This window comes from Limulus polyphemus, unplaced genomic scaffold, assembly GCF_000517525.1.
Source record: "Limulus polyphemus unplaced genomic scaffold, Limulus_polyphemus-2.1.2 Scaffold4811, whole genome shotgun sequence".
NCBI classification, from domain to species: Eukaryota; Metazoa; Arthropoda; class Merostomata; order Xiphosura; family Limulidae; genus Limulus; species Limulus polyphemus.
Genome location: NW_013670421.1, coordinates 58216 through 70992, shown reverse-complemented (window position 1 = coordinate 70992; position 12777 = coordinate 58216). Strand labels below are relative to the sequence as shown.

The following is a 12777-nucleotide window of genomic DNA, read 5'->3' as shown; positions in this document are numbered from 1 at the left end:
GAATATTCATGAAACTTTTTCTCCAGTTATCAATCTCCGTCTGAACGAAGGTATTTTTGTTGTTTTTTGTTCTTACAATATGCGCACTTAGAATTTACGTAGTAATAAGTTTATGAAATAAATTATTTTAAGCCTAATTATTTTCAATTCCTTAACGCAAATGTATTTATTCTTGTCATAACTGCGCATGTCTATGGGTGTACTTTTAATGACTCAATTTTATGCAGGCTACGCCTTCACTCACGCATTATATCTATTACTAAGTTTTCAGACAAAGCAATAAAATTGTAACCAGTGAGTGTGTGCTGTAAAAATATTAATTTCCAATATATTTTTATATATATATGTATAAGCTAAAAAAAAAATATATTTTATTTTACTTTGAGAGTATGTGGCATTCTTGAAGGTTCAATAAAACGTTTCATTATAGCTGTGCTTCAGAATGTAGAAATTTGTATGTTTGTTCTTGAACGCAAAGCTACATCGTGGGCTATCTGTGCATCACTGGTATCGAAACCCGTTTTTTAACGTTATAAGCCTTCAGACCTGCCGCTGAGCCAGTGGTGGACAAGGATATAGAAGAAAAGCACCAGGATCAGTCAATCATTTAAGAACATTAAAATAGAAGTAGATAAAAAACGCCAACCATTTAAAACCAAACATGTTTAATAGAAACCTTACACACGATATTAACATGTAATTTACTCCGTCAAGAAGAAAAATCCGAGGATCTGAAGAACAGTAGAATTATAATTCGAAACATAGAATAATACACTAAACAAATATTCATTGTCAACAACAAATAGTTTAAGGGATATTGTGGTCCTTGTTTTGTTGTTGTTTTTCCTAACTATAAACACTTTACGACAATCTATTGTATCAAGAGTATTTTTAGACATTGTAGATATAGTAGAGGTTTGGCTTGATGTAGGCCTCATTAAAAGCAGAAAAGTCGTCCTACTCTCCAAACAGGCAGGAACAGTCCAAACGTCCTACTCTCCAAACAGACAGTAACAGTCCAAACGTCCTACTCTCCAAACAGACGTAACAGTCCAAACGTCCTACTCTCCAAACAGGCAGGAACAGTCCAAACGTCCCACTTTTCACACAGACAGTAACATTCCAAACGTCCTACTCTCCAAACAGACAGTACCAGTCCAAACGTCCCACTCTCCAAACAGGCAGGGGACGTTTGGACTGTTTACTCTCCAAACAGACAGTAACAGTCCCCCTCTCCAAACAAGCAGGAACAGTCCAAACGTCCTACTCTCCAAACAGACAGTAACAGTCCCACTCTCCAAACAGAATATGTGGCAAGCACGTCTCATGTTATAGACTGGAGTAACGTTAAACTGATAAATCGGGTTGAGTTGAAATTTAAATTAAATATTAGAGAAACAAAAGAGATTTTGCTGAATAAATAAGTTGGTCCAGACTTAGGAGAAACAAAGTACTGGACATATGTTTTATAAACTCTGAGTGTTTTAAGTCTAGATGGCGCTAAAGGAATGGAAATGATTATGTAGTATATAAGTATTGACCAAACTTCAACAAAAAGCTTACATAAATAGTATTCTGACCATTTCTGGGTTTTGTTGTGTCCCGGCCAGCCTAAAAAGCTTGGGATCGTGTAGCTTAATAAGAAACAACAACAAAATTAAGTCGAAATAATCTTGATATTTATTTGTCGCTAAAAGTACAGATGTGGGTGAGAATCGTGGAATTCGTATCCATACATTCTAGACAGAAAATTTATAGTTATAAACTAGTCTAGCTTTTAAACTATGACTTCGCTGTTTTTTATTCTGAAGATTTATACGTGTTATTAACATGTGTAACTTTTTAAAGCAGTTTTAGTGTTTCTAACAACAAAATCTACTATGTGACACTGCAACCTTTCTTCACTAAAAATGATAAAGCAAGTCCTACAAAAATAGGTCAGATGTATGCTTAGTTTTCTGGGCTAAATTCCAAAACAGAAAACCCCTAAAGAAGTTGACCTATATTCGACTCTATTAGCTCCCAAACCAACCTGAGAAATGAATACGTTGATATAGAAACTTTGTTTGCAACAATAACGTTTTCCATAACATCAGATGGCCTAACCTGTTATTGTCCATAACATCAAATGACCTAGTCTGTTATTGTCCATAACATCAGATGACCTAGCCTGTTATTGTCCATAACATCAGATGACCTAATCTGTTATTGTCCATGACATCAGATGACCTAACCTATTATTGTCCATAACATCAGATGACCTAATCTGTTATTGTCGCAGAAATTCTTCAGCTATATGAAAGTTGCTTCAGACGAATGTTGACCTATTGCATTATTACTCGGAATCTATTTAAGCTACAGTTTTGAAGTTTGTTAGACGTCTACGGTTCTAATATGATAAAACATTATCTTGCCATTTCACTCATCGACATACTTTCGAGAGTTTTAGGTTTTTCTTCTCTTTAATATATATATTTAGGTTAATCGCAAACGTATTATGCATATTCCTTTGATATTTTATACTGGGTGTTATGATATAAAAAACTGTTTAGTTTAGATATTATTGATTAATTTATTTTTTGTGGGTGATTATTTTATTATTGTTTAGTTTTTGTTATAATAAGAGTTAAAAGCAGACGATTTTAGGAAGTTATGTTTATAAGTCATTGATGTTGAGACTATCGAACGTCGCATGCAATACACTGACGTCGAGAATATATAGAATTCCAGAAGGCGGACAGATGATTAAGATATAAATAGTGTGAGACTAGCGGAAACAGCAGACAGACGATAGCAGAAGAGAGTAAAGTTAAGGGCAAGGAAAAGTTCGGCGTGAAGTTAACTACCATAGAAGTGGTAGGCCTAACGTTTAATATGTTAGAGTAAGACTAACAGTAGAAAAGGAGATAAGAAGAAGAATTTATTTTGTCAAAGCATGGTTCTAAAGTAATTGAATCAGCCTGAGTGCACTTTGACAAAAGGAACAGAGGATATTTTGAAGAAAGAAGACCAAACGATTATCGATAACTCGCACCACAACTGTAAGTGAATCACACACAGAATACTAGCGCGATAGTGATAGAGAAGGTAGTTCGGTTTGTCAACCGAAATTCTAAGGCAATGAATAGGCCTAAATGGACTTTTGACAACAAGAAGAAAACTATATATATATATAGTGTCTATGATATGGCTATAATCTATATAGTGTGAAGAATTTCTTGTAACTTGTTCCGAATATATACATATATATATTATTTTGAAAACAAGTAAAGTGTGTGCTGTTTATTAATCGTTTAATTTATCGTCAAGAAGTCACAGACACCTACTGTAGAAGAACCCTAAGTCCAACAACAACACAGTTATATATTTATGCTATTAAGAAATATAATTAAAAGCCTTTTATTTTGACAACTGGCTAAAAGTATTATATTTTAAATTCTGATACTGGGTTATTTGTTTCAAACATCTAAGATGTCTTTCCATCGTATATTATTATTCAGATAACTTTCAGAAAAACAGCTAGGAAACAACTGCAATAAGAAAAAGCTATCTTCTATTGTTGGCACTTAAAGTAAAACACAAACCAATTAATGTCAAATCTAATAATGTTATGAAGTGGATAACACATCACACTTCAGCACGACTTCAAGTCCATGTTGGGTTTTTTACTGTTCGCTTTGTTTGTTTTGTTTTTGAATTTCGCGCAAAGCTACACGAGGGCTATCTGCACTAGCCGTCCCTAATTTAGCAGTGTAAGACTAGAGGGAAGGCAGCTAGTCATCACCACCCACCGTCAACTCTTGAGCTCCTCTTTTACCAACAAATAGTGGGATTGATCGTTACATTATAACGCCCCCACGGCTGAAAGGGCGAGCATGTTTGATGGGACATTCGAACCCGCGACCCTCAGATTGCGAGTCGAGCGCCCTAACCACCTGGCCATGCCGGGCCTCTTCACTTTGAAAGTTTTCAGCTGATCCGTTCTGCTCGTGATACTTTTTAAACAATATCTTCGTGTTTGGCGATGGACGAGGATATTTCTCTTCTTCGAGTTTGGTATTCAAGGATGTAAAACTATAAATATAATTCTTTGAGATTAATATCTACGTAATAACTTGCTACAGTGAAAATGGGAGTCCTGAAAAGAACAAGTTAAAGTATTATAAAATAGTTCTAACTTAATAAAAATTAGGATTACGTTATTTGTTTTAGTGCAAAGCTGCGTGTTTGTCAATCTGGGTTCTGTCCACTGCGAGGAATCAAACCCCGGATTTTAGCGTTGAAAATCCATAAACTTACGAATGACCCAAGTGGAGACAGAATCATAAAGGTATACAATGGGCTATCTGTATTGTGCCCACCGCGAGTATCAAAACCCGCCTTTTAGCGTCATAAGCCCTCCTACATAATGCTGAGTCGCATGGGGATAACTATGTTATATAATTACTCTTAAATAGTTGGTTAAAAGTGTAAGTGACTAAATTATTTTCATGACTTAGTGGAAAAATCACTTATGAGTGGAAAATAATTTGAATGAATTAAATTAGTAATTTTTTCTCGTTTAGAAGTTGGTTAAAATATTCTCATTTACAGTGCATTACATCTCTCTTTGTATGTACCAAACGTTTTGTTCTTCTGGTTAAAAAAAAACAAACTAAAATTCTGTAAACAATCCACATGGGCATAAATTTCTTACTGTCCATTTTATTATGAGCTGATTACAAATACTGCAATTCAACTGTAGGGTTAACGTTTGAGTTTGTATCGTGATGGAACGTTTTCGTACCTGTAATTGAAACATTTCATCTTATTCATTTTATCACTTGATTTTCTGGAAAAACAACAATTAAGCGATTTATCTTAGACTTTAAATCTATTTTATTGTTTGCTACGTCCAATAGTAGTTTTACTTGTATTCTCAACTAGTATGTTTATTTGTTTTAATTTCGCGCAAAGCTACACGAGGGCTATCTGCGCTAGCCGTCCCTAATTTAGCAGTGTAAGACTAGAAGGAATGCAGCTAGTCATCATTACCCACCGCCAACTCTTGGGCTACTCTTTTAACAACGAATAGTGGGATTGACCGTCACATTATAACGCCCCCACGGCTGAAAGGGCGAGCATGTTTGGTGTGACGGGGATTCGAGCGCCCCCTAACCACCTGGCCATTCTCAACTAGAACGGCTTTAACTTTTTCTTCTCAGATATAAAATATTTTTTCTATCGTTTCTTAGGTCAAATACTAAGTTTAATTGTATTCTGAAGTAAAATGGTTTTAATCTTTTGTTGTTGTTGTTGATTACTTGATAAAAAATTACAGAGGAAAATATTTTTAATGAATAAAACTGGTTTTCTTTATCGTAAGGTAAAAATAACACTGCTGGCGAAATAAGGAATTATATTAACCCTAGTTTATAAAACAAGTAATAAACGACATTTGTAACTGTAAAATGATGTAGGGATGAGAATGCCTAAAAGAATTATCCACGAATATAATGATGATATGGCTATTCATAAATCATTCCTATATGACTTTCAATATTAATTATGGAAAATCAGTTATTAAAACCAAAACAACTTTTATGAAGTTGAAATTCGCAGGTCTGTGTTATTGGCTGGCAATTCTTGTTTCACCCTGTACTTAAAATTTGTAAAAGAACACCAGACGTTAAGGGGTAATGATAACATCGTTTACAGTATTACTATGATTTTTTTTTTACTGTATGCCAGCTATTACTACCAAGCGGTAATATCGTGCACTGCCCAGAAATACATGGAGTGAATTTAGGTTTAACCTAACGTTAATGATAAAGTAGTTGTAGAGTTATATCAACTGAAACAACAAGAAGAAAGATGAACAAATTGGTGGGTTGGTCACTTTCTGGTTTAGTATCTTAGCGATGGTTTCTTTTCTCGTTTTTTGGGCTTGTTAGGTAGAGAAACAAATGAAAGTAAAACACTGCCATTGTTGATTTTTTTAGCGTGCATATTGTGTTAGGCCTATTGAGTAGCTTGGCCATCCCCACATATAGAATTTATTGACTCTATGATGATGCAAATATTGAAGTAGTTTTTATTATCAGATTCCTATTAACTGCTTGTTTTTATACAAATACCCTTTATTCGAAATCAACTGATGTACAGAAAAAAGCACGATAAGTTGCATCTGCTGTCAAAAACAATTTTTATCACATAAGCTAGGCCTAATCAAATCTGCTTTATCTAGCAGCTCTAAAAAAACCTTATGAAATATGAAAATACATTAATGGTAACCACATTACTGCTAACCTGGATTTAACCTTCTGCATAAGGCATACTTTAACATATGGCTTTAGATATTTTGTCGACTTTAATGAAGCAAAATTTTATTTTTACATTCTTAATCATCGTTGTTTTAATTAGAACCATATTCTTGAAACAAATTTTAAGCTATTAGGTAAAATATAAAAAACTCTAAATGTCAATTCGGGTTCTTATAGCTCGCTACTTACTACATAACGTTACCCATAACACCTTGCGAAATGAACTGTTTTTAACATATAGACAAGTGCTAATCACTCATTAACACTCCCGTTTGTAAACCTCATTTGTGCTTTAATAAAACAAAGAAGTTTGACGAAGTATGTTGTATACTTTATCATATTTTAGTGTACCAGCAATAACTGTGTTGAAATCTTTAATTCTACACATTTTAACACGTTTTTTCATACAGTACGTGACTCAACATCACCGTAGTATAACAAATTATTTGAACACAATAGGTCTTTCAATTAACACTAAAGTACAACAGAATGACTGGATAACAAACTCCAAACTATGACACAATGATTAACACCGAAGTTTATCAGACTGACTGGAGAACAAACTCCAAACTATGACGTAATGATTAACACCGAAGTTTATCAGACTGAGTGGTTAACAAACTCCAAACTATGACGTAATGAGTAACACCGAAGTTTATCAAACTGAATGGAGAACAATATTTAATGTTTAATTAACAGGAGTGTGCAGCACATACGAAAAAGTAGATGAATTCCTGGTAATTATAAACAGAGTATAATGAACGCAGTTACCTGATTAGAGAATGTTCTTTCGAAGTGGTGTATTTAAGTGTTTTACACTCACAAAAAGAAACCTATCATTCTATAGATATTTGAAGAACTTGTAGCATTTCGCCACAATTTAATTCTTCGTATTGTTAGCCGACACCGGGCAGCTGGTAAATTTCGATACCTCACTACTATAAGGGCTTGGTTTGGTCCGAAATTTAATTGGTGGTAGTGTCCAGAGTCACGGATGAGAAGTGGAATTCCCCAAAACTAGTCTGGCTACCCCCCCCCCCAATGAAAGAATAGACCATTCCAAGCTTTTACTTGTTGTTACAATAATGTTCTTTCTCCTTCTGAAAGAACCTTTTACCAGAGTTATTGTTAAATTAAATAAAAAACATCAACCAGATAAAATATAGAAATGAGATTTCACTGAATAAATCAAAGGTAGGGCACTGGTTGGCCCTGTGGTAGAGGGTTTGTTTGACGTTAAGCACGAAGCTACACAATGGGTTGTCTGTGCTCTGCCCACCACGGGTATCGAAACCCAGTTTATAACGTTGTAAGTTCCGAGAAATACCACTGTGTCACTGGGAGGCATGTGGTAGAGGGAGCTCTTGATGTCAAAGCTAGGAGGCTGGATTCGAATCTCTGCGATACACAGAATGTTTCCCCGGACTTTATGGACGGTGGGTTATAGGGTGCTACCGACTGGCTGCCTTCACTCTGGTCACTAGTTCAAAATCAGGGATTGCGCAGATATATTTAGACATTCGAAATCTGATAATAAAAAAAGAAAATAATATATTTAACGCAGCAGACAAAACATATACATAAAAAATAAAATAAAAATCGGGCTTCTTCAAAATGACAGCGCCTAGTACTTTGTGTCGCCGCCAACCTGGCGTCATCTGGGCGAAGGTCCAATCAGTATTCACCACAGATGCAGTTGGCGACGTAGCCGCAAAGGCTTCTTCGTAGAGTTTTCTTTATATTAGACACATATATTCCATATCGTTAGGTGGTTTGGATATATTAGACTACCATTTTTACGTGAATATTCAAATTTTATTAAGCAGTATTACTTTTAAGTAACACTAGCTGAGGTCTCCATTCAACGCACGGGAAATATATAAGGGAAGGGGGTTTTACAAATCCAAAAGATGACCCCCTGTGTAACTCTCCGGAGCCTCTAAAAGTATACATGCCAGGTTTGGTGAAAATCGATCCAGCGGCTCGCCAGTTGTAAGCGGACTCACAGAGACGTTTGTCAAATAATGGCTTAGGTATCTTAAGTTAAAGGCCCCTAGTAGCACAGCGGTATGTCTGCGGACTTACAACGCTAGAATCTGGGTTTCGATATCCGTGGTGGGCAAAGCACAGATAGCACATTGTGTAGCTTTGTGCTTAATTACAAATAAACAAACTTAAATAATTTTAATTGATATTATGCGTCGCCTGTTTTCAAAACTATGTTTTAAGTCTCCGATAATGGTACAATTTTTAATTCCATTGATGTAATCTCCAACCATTATCCTCCATATTTAACAACTATTCAAACAGTGCAATCCGACAAAATTAATTTCAACAACACACATGAGAAGTCGCCATCTATTTGCTGTTGTTGTTAAACATAACCTTACACACCCTTAGTTTGTCGCGAATAATATTAAATTAGGCTTAATCATTAATGTTTCTTTAGATGGATGTCCCTCAGGGAGAGGGGAGGTAGCCCCATACTCTTCATTACCTGACACAAATTTCTGTTTTACTTCACAGTTTGCGGATGGTGTAGCAGTTAGGAAGTGTTTCCAAACTCCTTCCATAGTAGACACAAATTTACAACCCATAATTATGATTAGGCTTACTAACGGTACGTCTAAAATAAGCGCCGAAACCTCTGTATTCGTATTTATTTAACATCTCGCCTTCTAACGGCTTTCAATTGCAACTTAAAAAGGTGTCAAATCAGTCATGTAAATATTTTGAAAAGATTAATCTTTTTTTCATTGAAATTCCAGAACGAAAAACTTTAAAATTTCTAAAAATGCTTTTGATTGCAATGCTAAAACTGTAATTTATGTTTTAAAATGTATTATTTGTGGAAAATTGTATGTCAGAGAAACAAATAATTTGAGACTAAGAGTTTAAATTGTCCCCTCCCAGTAAGAGCGTTTTATTTTATTTGTGTCACTCTAAATATTTCAAAAGATTGATTTAACCTATTTTGCTTTTAAGTCCCCCTCTTGGAATTATAATGAAGGGGGGGGGGGGAGACTAATATTTGAAAATACTTTATTGATCGTTTTGACGCTTCTATAAATTTTAATTGAATACCGTTAGGGGGCTAAATGTTTAATAAATAGGAATCCAGAGGAATTTGCGTGTATTTTAGATGTACCTTAAACTAAAGTACTGTTGGTGAACCAAAAGAAATATTAAGGTTATTCAGGTCAAAGTAAGTAAAGCTTTTTCAAAAATAATATCTGTGGAATTTTTGTATTTTATTGTAATAATTTTAGTTTTAATGTTGATTTTGGTTTAAAGACTCGTTTTGATTTTAAGTTGTTAGTAATAAGATAATTTATTTTAAACCTGGTTTTAAGAAACAAAAAAAAAAACTTAAGTAGAAAAAGTAAAAATTTATATATTTTACATTTATTTAAACTACAGATTTTAAACTTAAATCTTGTTACTTTAACAACATTTTTAGTTGTTTTTGATTTTTGAAATATTTTATTGAGAGATAACAGATTAAAACAAAACACCGCTACAACCAGGATCGAAACAATAATAACAGAAGTCTAAAGTAAAACTTTCAAACAATTGGAATACAAGTTTCACTACAAACAAAAACAAATTGAAGTTATCAAATCCGTGCCTGGTCAGGACTTGATACAAACGTTAGTGAACGATACAAACTAAATATAAATGTTAATATTGTTATTGATTTAAATAAATAAAGGAATTAAGAGAAGGAATCAGAAAAAGAAAATCTAATTCAGAAAAAACACAATATTCCAAAATTAGACCTACTTCTCGAGGTTATTAACAATATCGAATCATAATTTAACAATATCTCGTGAACTAATTCGTTTAAGATTAAGGTTGGTTTGTGTTGAATTTCGCGCAAAGCTACACGAGGGTTATCTGCGATAGCCGTCCCTAATTTAGCAGTGTAAGACTAGAGGGAAGGCAGCTAGTCATCACCACCCACCGCCAACTCTTGGGCTCCTCTTTTACCAGCGAAAAGTGGGATTGACCGTCACAATATAACGCTCCCACGGCTGAAAGGGCGAGTATGTTTGATGTGATGGTGATTCGAACCCGCGACCCTCAGATTGCGAGTCGAGCGCCCTAACGACCTGGCCATGCCCGGGCCCCAAGCTCAAGGAAAGGTTTTTATTCAGTGCTTAGACCACGAGCTACAGCTCATATGTCTAGCTAATTTACATAGTATTTCACAACGTTATGATCTGTACGCAACCGCTAGACGAAGCTTGTGTTAGTTTCATAATACAAAAACTCTAATTCAATGTGCTCTTGCTGGAAGGTGAGTTAGCATGTGGTGCTCGAAACCTGTAGATAAATGAAGTGTTTGTTTATCGTGTAGTGAAACTTTGAATTACACTTTAAATGAATAAATAATATAAGGCGATACGAAGTCTAAAAGGTAGATAATAAAGTTTTTCGATGTTTCATTTTTTTTTTCTCTCACTGCTACATAGTCTATAATACAACAGAATCTTGTAGTATGTAAGTTGTATGTATCTGAGAAACTTGTTTTAAAACTGCCAATGTTACCATTAATGAATATCCCTTGTCGAAAACAAGTTGACCTAAAGCTTGGTTAGGACTACTGGTGATATTTGTTTGTTTCAGAATTTTCAAGCAAAGTTACATACGAAGCTATCTGTTTGCGTATAGGCGTTCTTAACTTTGAACTTATAGACTAGAGTTAGGGAAATTAGACGACGGCACCCATACGAACCCTTGGGTTACTCATGTCTGACCGAATATTGGGAGTCAACCGCCACTCTTACAGACCGACTACGAAAAGTGAAAATGCGCGTTTTTGTAACAACTGACCAGAGACCATGACTTGTCCTCAAGTTTTAATCACGAGTTAGTATATATATTTATGACAGTACGACTCGTGTCCCAAAATATTAAGGTGTTAGATTCTATGGCCTTAGTTAGGGTTAACAAACCAAGTTGCACATTCTTACGTGGGACACATCCTTGTTAAGTATGTACATAGTGTATCAAGGCCAGCGAGTAGTATCGAAACGCTTGCTGTTTTAGCATCTACCCTTTAGTTCTGAAATACACACGTCTCGAAACCATAGAATTGGAGTTCCACAGGGTCAGAATAAAACTATCTTTTAACAAACTGAACAACGTATACTTTTAAAGAACTTGTTTTGTGGTACACGGAATTCCCGCAGAGACAATAACGATACCAAGTTACAGAGTGTGTGTGTGTCTAATCACTTCTTCGAACTCTTGAGTTTGTAGTGAGAAAGAGTCAAATGCAGAAGGTTCACCATTATCTTTACTTACACCAGTAATGACATAAAACAAAGGTCTGTAGTGAGACTGGTGAGAAAGAGAGGGGTGAGACTGGTGAGAAAGAGAGAGGAGAAGCGAAATCTTTGTGATTTCTCTCTGACCATTCCAATGTTTGCTTCCACCCATAAATTAAACTACAATAATGTTACAAAATAAAAAAAATTAAACAAAGTTAAAGATGCAAAAATTACAAATAGTACAATCTAAATCTTGGAAAAATAATAGATAAAAATCTGTCTGCTAAAAGTTTGAATAAATAAAAATCAGACAAACAAAACCCTGACTTTTAATACTAAAAATATATGACGGAATCCTCAATAGCCTCGGCACTTGAAATTCTTTTAAGCAGGATTAGAGTAAATTAATCTACTAGACCTTTGTTTCTCCTTTTATCAGCTATATTTTTGTGCTCCAGCAATACCAAGCGTCGGGAATGCGTATACCCGATTCGATTTTATTACTCATCAGGATCTTTACGAGCCTACCCTCAATTTGAAATTCTGTTAGACCTTTAGTAAAGAAACTGGGTTCTTTATCTGATAGAACTATGTTTAAAAAATTGAGTTGGAAAACTAGGAGTGAGTTCTTTTTCTTTTGCGAATTATGAGGGCACTATTTATATTTTCGTGTGTGTTAACAAAATGTGCACGGGCTCCGTTTTGAAAGGGCTCGTGCCCCAGAAAAGATGAATGTTTTTGAAACTTGTGTTTCAGATATTTGTTAATTGAAAATGATGAGTTGGAACTGTCGGTTAGAGCCCTTTTTGACTATGGTAACGTCGTCATCTGGGAGACGAGTGATGTTAAAATGTTGTTAGAAGGACTCACAATTTTTAAAATGGTGTTACTCCTAAGAGCCTAGTTTTTGTTATTATTTTTAAGGAAGAACAAGTCAGTTCTCTGTCTAGATTTATTAAGTTTTTTTTGTCCTTATTCCAGAGAAAGGTTGTAGAGGAGAATATAATAGAAAATGATATCAAATATTAACTGAATTTTGACGCGAGTCCTAAGGTGTAAATGTTGTGAAGGAATTGTGTACTAGCTTGGGTTTAATCCAGGAATAATGTATTATTCCGTCCAGGATGTGTATACTTACCGAGATGTCACCCAAGATGGACATATTAGTGTGACTGTCGTCCAGGGTACATATACTTACC

The 12777-nt window shown here is 34.9% G+C and overlaps 1 protein-coding gene across 2 annotated transcripts in view; it reads left to right on the top strand.

Moving 5' to 3' along the window:
* Positions 1-8074: 8074 nt before the first annotated feature.
* Positions 8075-12777, top strand: part of LOC106471721 (aquaporin-11-like) — a 19459-nt gene continuing 14756 nt past the window's right edge. The window contains exon 1 of one of the 2 annotated variants that reach the window (XM_022400329.1): positions 8075-8102. The gene's annotated coding sequence lies outside the window, so the exon portion shown is untranslated. Of the gene's footprint in view, positions 8103-9440; positions 9508-12777 lie in introns of those variants that run through there. The other variant, XM_022400328.1, reaches the window with a different exon arrangement.